Below are 20960 nucleotides of genomic sequence, written 5' to 3'. Positions count from 1 at the left end.
CTCTTAAATTTTTTTTTTCTAAAAATTGTTTTAATTGATTTAAAAAAAATAAATGACAGAGGAATGCATTACAATTCTTATTACACATATACAGCACAATTTTTCATATCTCTGGTTGTATATAAAGTATGTTCACACCAATTCATGTCTTCATACATGTACTTTGGATAATGATAATGACTCCCTTTTCCCTCCAGGATGAAGGCCAAATTCTTTAGCAAGATTGCCAAGAACTTTGCTCAAGAAACTAACCTAGGCTTGATCTCCTACTCATTATCACATAGACCTCCTAAACTCTAGCAATACTGCACAACTTGTTCCTGTTGACTATACTATGTTCTCAAATACCTTTGTGTCCTGATACATGCTTTTCTTACACCAGCATACTCTTTCCTCCCTCATTTGTCTTTCTATCCTCAGTTCACTAGTACTACTACAACATCAGCCAAATCAGGCATTCCTAGGTACATGCCATACTCCCATAATATTACCATTCTGTTTAACCATACTTATAGCTTCTGATGTCAGAAATGGCAAAAATTGGTGTATACTTAGCATCATCAACTAGAAAGAAGCTCCATACGAGGAAAAAGAGAATTGGGTCAATGACCTGGAGTCAGGTTGCCAAATTTATCAAGTAAATATAGTTAAATGTAAAATTCAGATATTCATAAAAATAACACTTTAACGTGTTATTATTATTAATACAGTCATTATAATATGATATCAGATTTTTCAAGTTTTCCAGGAACAACCTTCTGGTGTATTCAAAACTAGGATGGGGTTATGGAGACTGGACTTCTGTTTTGAGATCCCTTATAGCCATCACCTTTCAATTGAGTTTCATTGTTCTTGAAATGAATTATACACATAATTTTACAAGGCATGATGAGCTTCCACATGAGTTAAACCATACTTCAGGGAAACAGATTTAGAGCTGAACTAAGAGAGCCTAAGCATTATACTTTTTAACTTATTAGTATCTTCTGATGAGTACCAAAACCACATAAAAAGAGTCTTTCAAATAGTAAGAACAATAAAAGTAATGACTTTATTTAATTCTAATGTTTAAGTTTTTCTTTAATCTATTATCAAATATTTGATTGGTTGTTATCCATGTTAGTGTATAAAATTCAAACCACAAATGAAAAAAATATTTCTTAGCAATTGGGTTGAACCCTTCATTCCCTAGAAAATTCAACATATTTGAGGGGGGCATAATTTTAAAAATTTTATTAGAATCTGAAAAAATCTCAAAAAATAATTCCCCAAATTTTGTCTATTTGGATTTGATCATGCTCCCTATTGTACTCTGATTCCTTTGTTAACAAGAAGACTTGGGATATTGCATCAGTTAAATCATAAAAGTGAATCTTGGAATCAAAGAGTAATATTTCAAATCCATCATTAGTGCTTCAAATAACAAAAGCTGACATTTTGTGCTCATTTGCAGTCAGCAGGAATTTGGCAGGAAGATATCAAGTAGAGGGTTTCAGAAAATTTTCACAGAAATAATGGAGTGTCTATCTGGTACTTTTACCCTGGTGATGAGCAAACTTTTGTAACCAGTGTGAAAAACAAGATTAAAGCCAATAGGTGCCTAATCAGATTGCTCTTCTGCACCTAGAAAAATTAGTTACCCAGGACTGTTCTCTATTCAATAAAGGGGATAGAAAAATCTGTGGCATTCACTCAGGTTTCATTATTACATTTTTCCACACTTAATTTCCTGTGCTGGATACCTTGGCAAATGAGTGGCGCATTCCTCACTACAAAAAACCCCCTTCACATATTTGATATTCTCTCTAGAACATGAACAGGAGAGACATAACAAGAGCACAGCAGTCAAATCCATTTTTCTTTTGATTATCTATATATGAAAAATAATTAACTAGAGATAAAATGTTATTTTAAGCTTTTTGTGTGCAACAAATATTGAGTTTATATTAGAAAACAAGCAATTTTTTTAAGTTATTAGGATATAGCTGTAAGAAAAACAGGGGCTCTTTTTCTAGTTAGGTACTAATGGGGAGAAACACAACTAAGAAACAATGTGCCAGGCTGTGAGAAATGCTGTAAAGAAACATGATAAAGAGCAAGGTGGAGAGGGGATAGTAGAAAATTACCAGGGTACAGTCAGCATGGTCTCTCATGAGTTGTCACATGAGATAATCTTGTAGTTCTTGGAGGAAAGTGTATTTCAGGTAAAGGAGCTAGCCACATATAAAGGTCTCATGATAGTAATGGACTCTGTTTTTGAAAATTGGCATATGGCTAGAGGGGTTATGAGGGGTGGTGTAGAGAGACATAGGAGATTAGGTCAAAGAGGAAGTGGGTGGTCAGATTATAGAAAAATTTGTAGGGGCAGAGAGAAACAAATTTTGGTGATTTGAAAGGATTTCTTTGTCTACTGTGTGGAAAATAGATTTTAAAGAGACAAATGAGAATGCTATGAGATACTAATCCAGAGCCACAAGATTGTGGTTTGGATCAAGTTGACAAATGAGAGGAAAGAGGAATCAGAATGATGTCAAGGTTTCTGGGGTATACAAATGGTAAAATACAGTTGTGATATACTGAGATAGGGAAGTCCAGAGAACAAATTTGGAAAGAATAATAAGAGCTGGTTTTCATGCATACTTATTTTGAGTTGTCTGTTAGATATGCATGAGGTAATGTCAAATTGACAGTTGATATATTCACCTAGTAATTGGAAGAACTGTTAAGGCCAGGGGGTGCATATGAGATTAAGAAGTATGTGCATTCAAGGACTTAGGCGCTTTGCTTGGGTCTTCAAATGTCCAATGAGTAAATAACAGAAGGGTAAAAATCTTGCCATCTCTGCCTTGATTTTGCATTTGTCTCCTTTGATCTGAGTTACCTTGAATTCCAGGAACAACAGGTCTGGTTGATAAACATATTGTGATGAATTGAAACTAACACCCAAATTGTGATGTACACAACTTTTTATTGACAAGGCTCTGTTTGAGCATTCTAAGATAATGATCAACCAGAATGCAACTTAACCAAGACTACTCAACAATACATATTTCTGAGTTCATCTTATCTGTATAATCCAGAAGCTCATATCAGTATCCCCCCAAACAGGGATGAGATGGTTCATCTCATTCTTCTTCCCAATATGGCCACATTGTTTGACATTCCTTTCTTGCTTTTCACGATGACTTTTTCTGTTTGGTTTTTGTGGCAAGTGGCCAGAACTGATTTGTTGACACCCCCAGAGTCAAACTTCCTGCCTAAGACTCTGTCAACTTATGAAGAGTATTAAGACACATGTGCATGGGTGAGATCTCCTAGAGAATATGTTTAGATAAAGAAGAGCTCTGACAAACGAGCCTCCAAGAATCCAACATTTATTCCCATGATATCTAGCTCTGGACTCTCTGATCATCCCTGAGGACATAGTGTCCCATAGGACCTTTGACAACTGGGGGTCTGAGGGACCCCGGTTAAAATAATAATAATAAAAATAATAAAAAAAATTTGTAATCACAGAAACACAAATTAGAACATTGAGAAAAAGTTCATACCCTTCATATTGGCAATTTTTTTTTAAAAAAGGACAATATAAATTGTCAAGGATGTAGAGCAAGAAAAACTTGGATAGAGGTATAAATTGATATAATCAAATTGAAAAGCTAATTAGCAATAATTGGTAAAGTTGAACTTTAGAGATTGGAGAGATGAAAAGAAAATAGGTCAAAGGACCAAGAAAGAATGGACAACCAAGTGAGAGGAGACTTTTGAAATCCAGTTGGAAAATATATTTCATGAAAGAAGAAATGACCAATTGTATCAGATGTGACTGAGAAATGAAATAAAAAGTAAGTAAAAATTCCAATTAGATTTTACAACTTTATGGTCATAGGTGACCTTACTAAGGGTGATTTCTATGGATTGGCAGGGGTGGCAGTGTGGGTAAATTTTCAAAGCTGACAATCTTAAAACAAAACAAAACAAAAACTCCAGTTTCTGTAATATAAACACTCCCATTATGTGTGATTTCAACCTGCCAACCGATATGACATTATTGAATATGGAATTGGAAAATAGTAAACACTCTATAAAATACACAATTGGATCTTGCAGGTAGAAGAAGACCAGATTGGCACACTTGTTATAGTATATATAAAAATTAAAAATAGACTTCTATTAAAAATGTACATGCAGCAAAATAAAATGTATTAATTTTGAGATATCTTAGACATATAAAATCTACTTGACAAGTTTATATTCTCAGAGTTAATTATAAGGTTTTCACAATTGTGAAAACCATAAATGGGTATAAAATTTGGTAGAGCACTTTACTAACTAGCACTACTAAATGTTTTTAAATATTTTCATGGTTTAAAAAGAGAAAAATAAATTAATCTCAATATTTAACCTCAAATATATATAATTTGATATATATTTATTTATTGGTATTTGTGCACTGTACGGGATTGTTAGGCTCTTTTCTTGTCCTGACTATGTTTTAGAGCTAAGAGAGAATGCACACAGAATTGGGCAACGGATGTATTTTGGAATGAAAATCCCCAATTTACACTTTCATTGATAAATAACTTCTAAGATTTTACTGGCAACATGTATTTGTTATAGAAAAAGTTAATAATATAAATAAGCAAAATATAATGTAATTATATAAATAATAAAATATTAGAAGCCTGAATATATATATGAAAAGCCAGATTGTTATAAAACTAGAAATCAATAAGATAAAGGTTAAAGTCACTAGAAAGGTGAGCAAACAGGAATTTCATAGTGAAGGAAGATGTTCAATTTAATTTGTAATTACAGAAACACAAATTAGAACAATGAGAAAAAGTTTCACACCCTTCATATTGGCAATTTCTTTTAAAAAAGGACAATATAAATTGTAGAGGATGTAGAGCAAAAAAAACTTGGATAGAGGTATAAATTGATATAACTAAACTGAAAAGCTAATTAGCAATAATTGGTAAAGTTGAACAGACACAAAACTTATAATCTAGCAGATAGCATTCTCCCAAGAAATGCCTGCACATGTACACTACTAAACTGAATCAGAATATCTAAAAGGTATTGTTTGTAATATCAAAAAGTGAAGAAAAAATATAGATTAAAAAATTGAGGTAGGCTCATATGATGGAATATTATTTGCACTGAAAATAAACTACTGCTTGTATGTCAACTTAGATGAGTCTAAAAATGTAATATTAAGTGAAAAAAGTATGAATCATAATATATAGTATGATTCATATATAATATATATAGTATGAATGAAATATATTAATATGAATGGATATATATATATTTGATATATACAATATGAATATGTATAGTATAATTATATATGTATATATAGTATAATTATATATATATATATATATGATGAATATGTATAATAAGATGAATATAGTATGCTTTATCCTTTAAAAAAGCTTTTAAAAACAGGCAAATAAACAATATACATATATTGGTAGTTAAAAATATGAAGAAGTAGAAGGAGTCAATAAACACAAAATTAAGGATAGGAATTATTTCTAGATGGTGACAGGAGAATGTGAGTTGGAGAAGGGGACAGAGTAAATTCCTAATTCATGGTTAATATTCTATGTCCTAACCCTTGTTAATATAAACATGGGTGTCAGTGTTGCAATTTTTAGAACGAACATCTGGAGGAAGAAGAAACAGCTGACAGACTTACTGAAGAATATCAGCAATCTAGACAGCCTAGATCTGAGTTATATTGATAAGAACGAATTTGAGAGGAAAGAAAAGAATGCAAAAGGCAATATAAAATTTGAAGCATTCAAACATGTTTGTGCCTGAACAATAGATGTAAGGAAAAGGAGGCAATCTAAATTGTCTCCAAGCTGTGAAGACCAGTGATGTTGAAAGATAGCAGTGTTAGAAAGGAAATGACTTTAAAGTAGGAAGAATTAGGATTTACCTGATTTGGGAACAAGGCCAGAGGTAGGAATTAACATTTGAGAGTGGTTTGATTATCATGGCAATTGATTATATGATAGTGGATATGTATTTCCAGATAAAGTGTAAAATAACTGCATAGAAAATTAGGCTTAGAGAGGAATTTCCTTACAGAAGGAGGAAGTTAAATAAAGGAAGTCGTCTTCCTCCAATTTATTCTTTACATTGATGCCAAAGTAATATTTCTAAACCACAAAAATTGATCATGTCACCTTCACTGGCCAAAACTCTTTTTAGCTTCAGGATGATTTCCAAATTCTATAGCCTGCCATAAAATGCTATTTATGTTCTGATAGTATCTCCAGCCAGCTGCATCTCCTGTGACTACCACCCAGCCAGCCTGCCAATCACACTGGTGTACCTGCCACCTTCGGCACGACCTTGTGACTATTTTCCCTTCTTCAGGAGTAAAGGATGCTCATCACACCAGACCACCATCTCCTCTTCGAAGCCTTCTTTTCTCCCTTAAGTTGATCGAAGGCCCTTCTTTCTCACCTCACAACTATCTTTCCACAGCAATTATCACACCCTCTTATAACTATTTCATCATTGTCTACTGCTTGAAGACTTTAATTTCTAAAGTGGCACTAGTTGTAAGTGCACTAGGTAGGTCTTTAGGAAGTGTTTGTTAAATAAAAGAATGGATAATCTGATAGGTTAATAATAAATGAAATACAGCCAAATAAGGTGTCAGAAAAATATCAGGAGAGATTTGAAAAGAGGACTGTATGGTCCATCACATCAGTTTACAGCCAGGCCTAAGGGAACTGGCGAAGGAGGAAGTGCTTGATTTAACTGAGAAGCAGTTGGAGGAGCAGTCCCCAGTGGACTTTGGCCGGTTGTCGCCATCATTGACAAACCCCTGTACTTCCCATCAGCTCTCACCAGACAGTTTCCAGCAGCAAAGCCCACCACCTGCCCAGGAGCCTGCAATCCTTGGCCTCGAGCTCCGGAAGTATTGCCTGGCGCTCCGGAAGCATTTCTAAGGCCGTGAGGGCCCTTCACTTGGGTTGTGCAGGCCTGCCCAATCCAGCTGCTTCAACTGCGTAAGTTTGGGTTTTGTGAAGGGCTGAGCAAGGGATGTGAGAATTGGGGCATCCTTCTGCATTTTTCAAGACACTTTGGAGTGTAGCTTATACAAAGCTACACTTTGGAGCCAGCGACCATAGCCTTTGGGATGGGTATGTGATGCCAACCAGGGCAATTGTTGCTGGCCATGTCTTCACCCTCCTGTGAGTCTGAGCTTTGTACTGTAATAAAAGAGCATTTGGTTAATCTGGAAACAAACCAACAAAGACTTCCAGGCCAATAGAGAGGATCTCTGCAGCCAGTGGCTTGGCTGGAAGCTCCAGGATGGCTGAATGGTGCATACCACCTGAACACTGAAGGATTAGTAGAACATGGAGACATCCTGTGATCAATTTTAGTTAAGAATTCCAGTGACTAGAAGAGAAATCATGGAAATACTTTGGGAAGATGGTATACACAGGCACACTGGGGAAGAACCAGAGGAGGGCGCTACAATAAGAAGGAGCCACTAAAGAGCCAAAGGGCTGAAAAGTGGTCTTGGGTCACTCACCCTGGTAGGCAGAGATTCTGGAAGGAAGAATGAGATGATGCTTGTATAAAGATATTTAGAATTAAGTGGAAAGGAAGAAGATGGAAGACTTCAAAAGGTGGGAGGTAGGATTCTCTGCAGATTGGTAAGGGCCATTTGGAAACACTTGCCTTAGTTAAACAGGAAAGCAGGAAAGAATTTCACTGAAGAGGGAGGATCTGGGAAATGTATCGCAGATTTACTATTGTCTGGGTGTTTACAGTACCACAGCTTTAAGGCTGGAAAGCAAATAAAAAGGTAGTGCTTACACCTGACAAAGATAAATTTCTCAGCTTTCCATTTACTCCCATTTCCAAACATCCGAATAACCTGGTATAGTTTCTGTATCCCCAGCCTTGGTTTGTAGATGGTAGTCATCACTGAATACAGGCATCTCCTCATTAGTCTGTTCTTCCTGGCTGTAACAAAATATTGGAAGAGTATTTTAGAACTAAAGAAGTTTATTTGGCGGATGGTTTTGGAGGTGCAAGGTCTAGGGGCCTCTTCTGGTGATATCCCTGCTGGCAGGGTTCTGAGGTGGCACAGGGAATCCATGACAAGAGATAGGGAATGTGAATGTATCTTTGTGTCGATCTGTGTGATCTTCCCTCCTTCTATAAAGCCACTGGGATTCAATTGTGGAGGCTCTCCTCTACTGACCTTATCAAATCCTAATCACTTTCCATAGGCTCTGCCTCTAAAACATCATAGTCAGATTAAAGTTTCTGTTCTCTTAGTATCTCAAAATGGCTATTAAGTTTCAATACATGAAACCTTGGGGGACACTCAAACTATATCCAAACCATAGCACCTTCTTTTGTTTAACATTTAAAATTTTACTGTGCATTCTTTGATGCAAACAACATCTTTCTACCTTTCCCTTCCCCCAGATATACCAAATATCATGCCTTTTCTGTAGCTATAATATTGATATCTCAAAATTTGAAATTACCTTTAATACGTATACTCATGTTATTAGTTTTTGTGTCTGTATATTAAAATACGCAAATATTTGGCTTAAAGTAGGGATTTTGATGGCAGAAATAAAATAATATTTATGAATATTTTAAAATATTCTGTCCTCAACTTTCTATCTTGTGCCTTCATGGTTTAATAATTTCTACTTGAAATATCAACAACTAACTTTTTGAAACTGGGATGGGTTGTTGTATTTAACATGTTTTAAAATAAACTCCCAATGTCTATAGAATCTTAATTTTACAGTATAGTAGTTAATCCCTGCATCAGACTGGCAGTGTTTGAATTCTGTTCCATCAGTTTGCAGTTGTGAAAGTTTAAGCATGATACTTAGTCTGTCTAAGCCTCAGTTTCCACATCTATAAAGGAGAGGTTTGGGTACTGTTAACTCATGAAGTCACTGAAAAGAGTCAATGAGCATGGTGCTGGCACTTAAGAGTATTCAACAAATATTTATTCTCAGTAGGAAAAATATAATGCTATTATTATTTAAAAGGCAAATTTTGTTTTTAGCATTTTTTTGCCTCTTTTGTAATTATTTTAGAATAAAAATAATGCGAATTTCTCACTACGGCTGTAATTATCAGTTTCTGGTATGTTACAAAAAAATCTGGAAAATGACACCAAATATTTAAGAGTTTCTCAGTAAAATTAATGCAAACTGTCACATTCAAGTATTCTGGATTTAGAACTACAAAATTGAGGATGCCCTCTTCCCTTCAAATATGGTTTGTAAGAACACTTTGAAGGTATGAACTAAATGACCTCTGCTTGGTTTGATGTCATTTTTTTTTTTTTTTGTGGTTACCAAAGAAATGAAAGCTCTGTAATTTAGGGTGAGTGAGCTGGGAAAGAATAAACAAACTAAAAATTGTTAGTTGACTTCAGGGAATGAAGTTAGTCCCCTGGAACCAGTTTTCTCTATTACCAAGTGACTCAGTTGCTGCTCCAGAAATCGTGACAATGTCTTTGAATTTGGTTTCTCTAAAGAGACTGGGATTTATTAAACCCACCACAGCCCTAGCTTTCAGAACCATATTAGGCATTAGTGAGAGCCTTGTGCCGTGGAACGTGATAGAAAGACTGCCAACATGAAAGGCAAAGCTGCTGTATATCAGGATATCATTAGTGGATTACTTCTATTTTTTTTAAAGAGAGAATGAGAGAGAGAGGGAGAGAGGGAGAGAAAGAATTTTTTAATATTTATTTTTTAGTTCTCGGTGGACACAACATCTTTATTTGTATGTGGTGTTGAGGATCGAACCTAGGCCGAATGCATGCCAGGTGAGCGCGCTACCGCTTGAGCCACATCCCCAGCCCCAGTGGATTACTTCTATATAGATTATTTTCAAAGTTTATTTCTTTAGCAAACTGTAATTTTAAGCCTGTTTTATTCATGTGACATTAAAAAAGCAATAAAAATTTGAGTTGTTATTAGACTTTCTAGTGAGCACAACATTTACAAAAGTATCATTAAAAAGTGGCCAGTAAATATAGAAATTAAAGAAATAGATCCTGATTTTTTTTTAAGAGAGAGAATTTTTTTTTAATATTTATTTTTAGTTTTCGGTGGACACAATATCTTTGTTTGTATGTGGTACTGAGGATCGAACCTGGGCCGCACACAGGCCAGGCGAGCGCGCTACTACTTGAGCCACATCTCCAGCCCCCTAGATCCTGAAATTTTAAAAAACTAATTATTTGTATACTTTATAAAATTAGTATTAGCACAAAAATAGAAATATAATTGTGGTATGTGAGCATTATCAAAACAATTGGCCAAATGATTTTTAAAAAATAAGGAAAAGTTTATTCTCCAATGTCATGGAAAAGTTTTTTTAGTTGCAATTTTACTTACATTATCACTACTTCTTCTTATTTTGATTTTCATTTGAGGACCTGGGATTGAACCCAGAGGTGCTTAACCACTGAGACACATCCCTAGCTCCTTTTTTTTTTTTTTTTTTTTTTTTGAGACAAGAGTCTCACTAAGTTAAGGTCTTGCTAAGCTGATGTGGATGGCTCTGAACTTGCAATCCTCCTGCTTCAGCCTCCCGAGTCATTGGGATTACAGGCAGTGTGCCACCACTACCATACCCAGCCTCCCTAATCATTTTTAATGCTAGCTAGGCTTGTCATTATGAAATGATTTAATGTTATGTTCTGAAGAAACAAAGAAAAATTTTTCTTGCACTGAATAGGCCTTTGATTTAGGCTTTAATTATTATAAAATATTGTGCTAAAAAATATAGGTACTTTGTACTGTTAATAGACTTTGGAGCAGACTTTTACCAAGGTGAGTGGTAAATATCAACTTATTTGCATTATCATTCAAATCCTTATCTTGGAACACTTCCTTTTAGGCTATTATTAATTAATCCTCAAATTAATGGACACTTACTCTGTGTCGAGCTCAGTACGTGGCATTGGACATGTGTAAGACATGATTCTTGCTTCCATGAAGTTTTTAATCTATTGAAGAGGATGTGCAAAATGTAATGACAAGAAAGCTGAGAAACTTACAAAAGGTTGAGCACCGAGTGCTGTGGGAGCATGCAGCAAGGGAATTAGCCAATTTCCAGCCAATAAAAATAGATAATATGGGTAGATGAGAAGCATCTTAAAACCAGTTTTATTGGATTTGTGCATAGTTCCCTTCAGTAAGAAAGCACATAAATATTTAAAGGCTTTAAAATTTTTATACCCTGCCTCATCCCCAAAATGATTTGAGGCAGTTAATATTTTAGTTAGCAAATTAGTCTTACAATATCTATAAAGCAAACACAAATACTTTGCTGTGTCTTACCAATAAACTTTAAATAAGATAAGCAACCCCAATCTTTGTTCCTCAATTCAACCCTATAGTCCTTTCAGTTAACAGAAAAGAGCAATCCATCATCCCAAGAGGTGCATATCTCTGTGCCTTCTCACATGTACCACACTTTTGGCTGAAGGTCTGTCTTAATGTCTGCTTTAGCAATAAATATTTTTCCATTACCACATGACAGACATTTAATTGACAATCTGATAAATGTTACCAACCAAAAAAAAAAAAAAAAAAGCTATCGGCTCTTTTCTCCAGTGTTCTATCATCAATTATCTTACCATTCAGAATATCCATAAAATATTCAGATCACTATGTAATAAAAAGCTGTGGATGTATGCCATTGTGAGATAGCATATGTTCAGCAGCAAATGCTCAGTGACCTAGGAAGTGCTTCTTCCTCTCATAACACATGCCTTGGACAATCTTAACAGAAGTTCTGAAGTGGTAACCAAAACATACTTCCTTCCACGACAGATGATGCATCCTGTCATTTTTTTTTTTAGAAAAGTGATTTAATCATTTCAATGAAATGCTCTTTGAACAAAATTAAATTTTAGCAGTTTACATACTTTATACCTGATACTGTGCTTCTTTGACATTCAGCTGTGTTGATGGCAGGATATAAGAAAAAGCATTTAAAAAGCCAAGCTCTAACTCACTATGAGAAGTATTTTTAAAAAATCTAAATATAATTTTAATCTATAAGAAGTATTAAAATGTCTAAATGTAATTTTAAAATCACTTATCCTCTCAGCATCCAATACTTCATTTCCCAAATGGTTCAAGTAGGAGTTGAGGACTAGGTGATCTGATCCTTTTCCTTTTTTCAAGACTTTTTTTTAATGTAGAAAAGAAGTATGCAATTTAAGAAAAAAAAATCAGTTCACACTTGTGTAGAAAGAAGATTAGAACTTAACATATCAATTTATAAAGTTAAAACTGAAAGAAACAATAGGACTCAAGTCAAATCTTATTTTAAACATGAAGAACTGAAACCAAAAGTGTTTAAGGAAATTGCCCCCAGATACATGAACTGGGGCAAAAATGAGATTAGGACCCTGCCTTCTTGGCTCCTTGCTTAAATTTTGCCAACAAGGTTGGTATTGACAAATCTCTTCCCTATTTGTTAAGAAGTTTTTTGAAATTATCAAAATCATTCCTTCCCTTTCAATTGCCATGTAAGAAAAAAAATGAGATCATCTCTTGAGTATTTATATAATTATATGGAAAGTAAAATGAAATTATCAGGGAAAAGACAGATTCAAAATGCAATATTAGTAACAAAATCAACTGGCAAGACTGACAAGTTACAAGTGTAGTTTAGAACTTAAGGATTCCTGCAGTTGGCATCTTACAAATTTGAATTCACGTTTCAGCTTTGCAATTTCAAATAATTTATTTGATTTGCCTATCTGAGCCTCCTTTTCCTCATCTGTCAAATAGATGTAATAATATTTGCCTCATCAGATTGCTGTAAAGATTATACTTAGGTAGCATGTACATAACTCATTTATTGTATCTTAACTTACTTGTCTATGAGCATGAAACAATTTTAAGTTTTTTGCCATAATTATCTTGCCCTAAATTGTGATAGTTCCTTTACTATAATGGTCATGTCCCATAATTTTAAAGTCACTTAGTTATAGAATGACATATTTTGATATTTTAGAATAACAAGCATAGAAGATTCACTCCTTGTGATTTTAAAACTTCTCTCTCTTAATCTTGTGTTTAATTCAAAGTTCAGTACGAAACAAGATGTCTTTATATACTTTTTTTGTATTGATTTCTCTCTACTACTTTTCATTTCCAAATTCTTCAACATCTAGAATCAATAACTTCTGGACGTTTGTTCCTCTTCTCCATTAGGGAGAGAGATGATTCTGCTGAAGTGATTGGCTGTTTATAGGTATGAAGCTGAGTCCCTGCCTGATGCTCCTTTCTTTGCCTTTATTTTCATTTATGTTGTTTCATGTCAAGCCTCTAAATCCTTGAGCTCCTTGGACCCCAGGGAGTTGTAGAAAACTGAAGTGGAGAAGCATTGGTCTATCTTCTCTGAAGTGCTGTACACTTTAGTGTTTCTTCTCCTCCACCACCTTCTCTCTTTGGAACTAGGGATTGAACCAGGGGTGCTTAACCACTGAGATACAGCCCCATCCCTTTTTAGTTTGTATTTTAAGATAGGGTCTTGCAAGTTGTTTAAGATCTTGCTAAATTGCTGAGGATGGCTTTGAATTTGTGGTCTTCCTGCCTTATCCTCCTGACCTGCTGGGATCAGAGGTGTGTGCCAGTGCACCTGACAATACTTGTCTCTTTAAGCACTCAAGCCTCTGTCAATTCCTGTGGCCTTCTTTCCTTCAGAAATCTCTAAACCAGGAGTGCATGCCTCCAGTTTTTAAGGTATATCATCCATTTTTCTAGATTCTGTAACTTGATACTTTAGTATATGCTCTACATACATATGCTTCATGTGTCTTGCTCTGGACAGCCTGATAAGATGTCTGATTTACCTTGCTTTGGCCTTCTGCTTTCCTCATCACCCCCCTGACCACCACCTCCCCTAAGCTGCACCACAAACCGCTCTTCCCAGAGGCACACTCTAAATATAAACCAATGTATCCAGAGTTCATACTCCCAATATTCTACTTTGTGAGACTCCCATACTCTGAACGTCTGTCTTAATCACTCCAGGGCTAAATGCAGACAACTAGGGACCTCCCTATGTACCACAGTCAACCAAAAGTATTCATAGTAGCCAGTTCTACACCTGATTGTCTGCCTCATCTGTTACTCCTCACAGAAAACATCATTAAAGATCTTGCCCATAATTCCCCCCTCCCTTGCCTTGTGATTGCCCCCTGTGCTTTTGTTTGGTTCTTTATGGCATAGCAAGATGCTGTTTCTTGAAAAATATAATAAATTGTCATTTCAATGGCATTCATCTCCTGGTCTGTTGGCCTTGTTAAACCTCATGGTTTTTTATTAATATACTATATTTAAAAGCAAGAATGCATGCCAAATATTCCTTTTATCTTCCCCTATGTTAGGGGGCAGTGTCCAGAGGTCTCTCCTACTCTCACCACATTTTGCTTTTAAGTGGGCCTGGAAGGTCTGAAACTCAAATTATTTAGCCAAGAATAAAGTACCAGGTTTTTTTGAGTTGGAGAAACAGTCCTCACTACTTCTCATGGAAAGGTGTTACAATAACCTCAATACGGTGAGTATACTCTCCACAAGACCAAGTCTTCAGATTCCCATGGAGTAGAAGTAGTGGTGGGGTAGAGTTTTTCTGAGAAATTCCTATAGAGCAAGCTCTCTGCTTGTAGCTACTTAAACTTAATTCTGCTAGTATTTGTTGAGCACCTGTTATGAACCTTTCCTAGTTACAGGTAATGTAGCAGTGTGGCCAATGCTTTGTGCTGATTACTGAGAAAACAATCCTCATCTCTCTTTTCCTTGTTTTCTTTTATAAAATTCTGCATATTGTCAGGATGGCAATCATGAATATCTGCAAAACTTAGTACCAGATGAGAAGATATGGCTCACAGGGTCTCAATGTTTCATGGAAAGCCTGCTAAAAGGTTGATAGGGCTGGTCTGTTTCCCATTCTGATCCGCTTAGCTTATAGTATCTCACAGACATCTCCGTAAATTAAAGACAAAAAATTAAATTACCATTTATTTGATAAAATTTTGCTACCTGGGCTGGGCTCTGGTAGGCAGTTTCTCTCTGCTTCATGTGCCGTTTGTTATGCTCACCTGTGTTTGCAATCAGTTGATGGTATGACTTTAGAGGATTTAGAAATTTTATTCCCATGTTTGATATCTGAGGGAAATTACTGCAATGAGATCTTGACTGAGTTTCTGTGTGTGTTATTTATTCTCTAGGGCTTTTCTCTCTCTCTATGACCCCTCATTTTCTAGTGTGGACTTCCTTCCTTGGTGTTCTGGGGAACAAGAACAAAAGGAGACTCTGCAAGACTTCCTAAGGTCTGAGTTTAAAAGTAGCACAGCATCACTTATACAACATTCTTTGGAACCAGACAGCCTAGTGAGAGGGTGGGAGAAGGAGTATCCAAGGTCACAAGTTTAAGGAGATTTGACCAACAGGGAGCCATTTTTAACTATCTACCACAGTTGCCTTCTGACCTCAATGATTCATGTCCTCCCTGTATACACTCTTCTCCTCAGATAAGTGGCCTAAACTAATTCTGAAATCCAGCCTAGCACACATTTCCAATCACTCTTACTCTAGGTGCAGGGAATATTCTGTGACTAAAATCAGTTTTTTGACCTAGGAATGGCTCCATAATCCAGTGGCAGTATCAATTATCTTGCTTCATAACCAGTAATTTTATTATTTTGCACAGTTCTGTCAATGGGAAACTCTGAGATGTTCTTATGTTCATCATATAGTTGGAGTCATCTGTGAGCATGGTTCCAAATGGGCTGAATGGTCTGAGCTGCCCTCACAAATACTTGGAAATTGGTGCTGGCTATTGGCTGAAGCACTTCAGATCTTTTCGTGGGGCCTCTTACCTTTCAGTAGGCCTACTTGATTTTTGTACAGCATGATTTTCTAAAGGTCTCAAGAGTATTAGAGCAGAAGCTGAAGGGTATCTTCAGGCCTATGTTCTAGAACTCATTTAATGTTACTTTGGCCACCTTCTCTTGGCAAAAATAAAATAAATTCACAGGCCAGCTCAGACCCCCAGGGAACTCTTGCATTTTGAGGGAAAATGAGAGTGTCACACTCAAAGGAGCCTAGAAAAAAGTGACTCTTTGGGGCCATTATTATAATGATCTTCTCTCTTCATTCCTCTTCTTCTTGAATGGAATACAGAAAAGAGGAGAAAGCATCCTTCAAAGATGACAATCAATATTACATACACAAGATGACCTGGGGTCTTTCATAACATCCCAGAGTAGTTTCACCAATCTTGATATTATTTTTGGATTTCATGTTTTATTTAAAAAATAATTCCTATCTGGTTAAGTGACTATGATGTGGACTTATTTTTTGTCTTTTTCATAACTTCAGTTAGCAATGATTTTGTAGCAGTGTTTTCCCTCGAGAAATCTATATACGTGTTATGTGGTGTGTGTGTGTGTGTGTACATACACACACCTTAACCCTATTGATTTTTTAAACCACAGTTCTTGTACAAAAAGAAAGATCTGACTTATGTTCTATTACATATATAAAGCAATTATTGTGCCTAGCCCACAATAAATAATGAACAAATCATAGCTGCTGTTATCACAACATTTACATGGTATTAATTACATAGCTGGAAAAACCATTAATGGATTATTAATCCATTATTCCCCTTACTATTAAAGTATTAGAATATTAAATAAAATAAAATAGTTCTCTAAAATTCTATTAACATTTGTAATTTTAGAATTCTAGATAAATGTGCAGTGCCTGTGTATTACTTACCCCTGTTGAGACGATAGTTCTTGGAATAACTTCATTTGAAAGCAATGCATGATTCAGTGTTACTAATGCTGAGGTTGTCTGAAAGCACTGTTAACGACATTTTGGTTTCGTATTTTCACATTATTGTTTAGAGAGCAAAGAATCACATAATTCAAGTGATGAATTTTACCTTCAAAAAGTTGATACCTGGATGAAAAAGCCCCAAACAGTTTCCTTTAGGGCTCTATTTAAATTGATATTTTTCTTTTCAAAATTTTCCCAGTTTTTGTGTGCCTCTCCTAAGATACATAGTTCTCCTTGTAACTTAGTTTTCTTAGAGATTTTTCTTTTGGAAAACTCTGGATTGAAAATAATAGAATCCTATTTCAATTTAATTTAAACAAATTCAGCTGGTCTCAAGTACCAGCTGCAGGAATTCAGTACTCCCTTTCCCTCTCTTGGCCTGATTCTAAGTGAAGTTTACCTCTGTGGAGGGCAACCAGCAATGACCAACCATATTAACTAAGGATTGTCACAGACTCTTTACATATTTAAGTATCCATGATCCCCTTCACCTCTGTGCATTGCATAATGTGCCCCTTGTCAGGAGTGCACCTATTCCCCATCCTCGTTGAATCTGCACTGTATTGTATATTGTTGTGACCAGTAAAACATGATAGAAATGATGCTGTGCCATTTGTATACCTAGGTCTTAAGAGGATTGGCACTTTCTGCTTTTGTGTTCTTGAAAGCCTACCCATATAAAGAAGCTTGGGTGAGTAGTAAGTAATGACTATTAGTACTTAGAGGAAAAGCAGGGCATATTGGCCTTTCTAGTCATCCCAGCTGAGGCATCATGTGACTGAAGGCATAGTTTAGATATTCTATTTTCCTTAATCACACAGCTGAATGCTTTAGCCATGAGTGACTCAGTCAACTCCTCCCACACAACCTGGAGCAGAAGCAAGCTGTTCTAAGACCAAATTGCAGCAATGGCAGACACTAAGTTATGGAGTTGTTTGTTATGTAGGAATAGGTAACTGAAGTAGATACCATGTGGCCCAGCCTAGGTCAAGTGAGGCCAGGCAGCATTATCATTGCCAGCAGAAAGGTGAGTGGTAGAAAAGATATGGCCACTGAGAGACAGGGCTATCTCAGTGTCTTTCTGTCAGGACATGACAAAATGCAAGAGTTTTAATCTGAACAGAGAATAAAGTCTGTTTTAAAGGCTAGAATCTGAGTATGTTAAGAACCTGAAAAGAAAATGAAATGGTATGACCATTTTGTCTAGGATGAGTTCTGGATTTATTATTACCTTTTTATATGTGTTAGGAAACTGCTATCTGGAAGGCATACACTGGAGAGGAAGAACATGGGAGTTTTAAAAAAAGTCTGCCATAACACAAATGAGAATTAAAATTTTTAATTTAAATAAAATTTTATTTTAAATATTTTCTTTCAAAAGTATTTTAATTATTAATAATTACACTTTTGAAAAGCTTACAATTACTACCCTCCTTGAATGAATACCAACCTAGACTTGACAATTAAAAAAAATTACTAACACCATTTCCTTTCTTCTCTTTCTTTTACCAAAAATATTAAAATATTTCATATTTATATTGGTACTAGTGGATATGCATCTTAAATGAATTATAATTAATCATATAATTTACTCACATATATAGCCTTCTAGACTTTAAAATAAAATAAGAGTAAATAAACATACCTTTTTGCTTCCTGAGTTTTTTTTTATTTATTGAAATTGTTCTAATTTATTTTTCCTGTTCAAAATATGACACATGAATTACCCAAGAAATAAATACATTTGATGTGGACACAGCAATCACCAACAATTCAAGTGGTTTACTATATATAAAGGTTTATAATTTTTTTCCGTGGTTAGAAAAAAATAGCAGTGTGTGTATGTGCATATGGTGGTTATGGTGCCCACATAAAATAGGTGGTAGAGAGATGGTTCGCATATATCACAGAGAATTGAGTCTACTGTGCTACCATAAGTAGAATTTGTACTCCCAAACCATCTTCAGAATAGCAGACCTTCCAAGTCCTTGAGTTGGGTAGCAGAGAAGTCAGAAAACTTCACCTCCTAAAATATGGTGATCAGCACTTAGATTATTAGATTAGGAGTAGAATTATTTTAGGCATATGAGAAAAAACAGTATAAAATAAACAACAAATATCAAAAATAAACCTAATGAAAGGGAAAAACACTTTTTTGAAAGTTGGAAAAAATTGACCATTGGATATATTTGTTATATTATCTCAAAGAACACTTTTCAACAAACTTAGATTTGGCTGTTTTGATGTGGCCATTTTAATGCATCTGTGTCAATAAAAAAGGTGCATTAAAAATGTAAAGGCGTCCTTGTTTATTATCATTTTCTATAAACAGTCAGTGTCTGTGGCCTATTCTCTGTCTCTACCTCCCACTCACTGCCACCATTGTTTTGGTTTTGTTCTGCATATTTATGTGATGTGTGCATGTGTGTGTGTGTGTGTATGTGTATATATATTATATATTTCTTTTATAATCATGTAAAGCAACAATCACATACACACATATAAAATGGTGAAGCTATAATTGACTTAAGGATTCATTGCCTATTTGCAAATTATCATAAATCAAAAGAGTAATATCACATTTAGTAATATAATATATGCATATTATTTAGAATCTGAGTATGTTAAGAACCTGAAAACTTAGAAACTGTTAGAAATAAAATGGAAGGTTTCTATGTTGTTGAAATCTAGGGATAAAAGATTTTGTCACCATTCAGTGATCCTTGTCTTCTTAGTCTGACACCCCCAACACAGAGACACATAGACATAGAGAGTACTATTTAATACATACCTAGTTAAATGAGAATAACATATTTAGAAAAACCAACAAAATCCTCTAGACTTGGTATCCAGTTGCTTAAGCCCATTACTAAGTAACACAAATCTGTCAGTTGAAAGATGAGTATGTTCATTATAATTTTAAGAGAAGTATAAGGTAATATATATGATATGATGTATAGACCATTAGATATAAAGTAAAATCTCAAAATCTACAAATATTTTACTTTCTGTGGGATGCTAGATGATACTTACTGAGTAATAGGAATAATCACGAACTCCTACTTACATATAATATATCTGCAAAATTTTTCCTAACCCCACTTAAAAGCAAAATGTTTCTGGATAGGAATATTCTATTGTGATAGAAATTTTTATCTTTTCAAGAAACACAAGTGTGTTTGTGTGCACACACCATTTAAACCATTTCAGTGGCTTTGCATTCCTCTTAAGATTAGACACAGTCCCTTTCTTAGGGCCCATCTGGCTTGGGCTATCCCCTACTACGTGGCAGTTCTCCAACTGTAGATACTATGTGTACCCTTCTCATTCTACCCTGAATTCACCCTTGGATCCGTACTATCCAGCCTTTCCTTCAAGTATTAGCTCTTTGGGTTTTAGTCTAATCATTCTCTCTTCAGAGTCTACCCTCTCCATAGTCAATTTTGGCACTATGCATTATCATGGCCCAATTTCTTTGAGGCACTTTATCACTGTTGCAATTTTACATTCATTTATATGACTGTTTACTCTGTCTCTATCCCACAAAGCTAATTTCCACAAAGGCAGAGACCATGCCTTTTTGCTCATTATTGCATCCCCAGGGCCTTACGTAGTGCCTGGCACATTGTAACCATTAAAAACTCTATAACTAAATGAATGAATTAATTTGAATAATAATTGCTGTTATTCCTGATTTTAGGACTCAGCCTACACTAAAATTAATGGTGTATTTGCACATTTCCACCCACCAAAGTTCTGTCTTCATTCTCTTTTTTTCTGACATCTGAAAATGTTTCATGAGATCAGTGTACTAGTATTATCTTTACTTTTCCTGTTTATTTTTAATGTCACAAAATTAAACTTGCTCTTCAATTTGGTTTGAAGAATGAGAGTATTCTCTAATTGATTAATTAACAGCACCCCCTATTCCAAATTATCATAAATTGATTAGCAGAAAGTAAAAGGAAATAAAACCAGAAGTATGGCCTAAAGTCTTGTCAGATCCAATTATTTAAATAGTCCACTTAGAAATCACTTTCTTATATAAACATGTACAATCTT

At 35.1% G+C, this 20960-nt stretch overlaps 1 non-coding gene across 1 annotated transcript; it reads left to right on the top strand.

The window, feature by feature from the left end:
- The first annotated feature begins 3374 nt into the window (after positions 1-3374).
- LOC125618393 lies at positions 3375-3467 on the top strand. The gene has a single exon (XR_007349675.1). It is a non-coding gene; the product is annotated as a small nucleolar RNA SNORD88 (small nucleolar RNA).
- Positions 3468-20960: the final 17493 nt, after the last annotated feature.

This window comes from Marmota marmota, unplaced genomic scaffold (assembly GCF_001458135.2).
Source record: "Marmota marmota marmota unplaced genomic scaffold, marMar, whole genome shotgun sequence".
Lineage (NCBI taxonomy): Eukaryota > Metazoa > Chordata > Mammalia > Rodentia > Sciuridae > Marmota > Marmota marmota.
The sequence above is the reverse complement of the archived record's forward strand: the minus strand, read 5'-3'. Positions and strand labels throughout refer to the sequence as shown.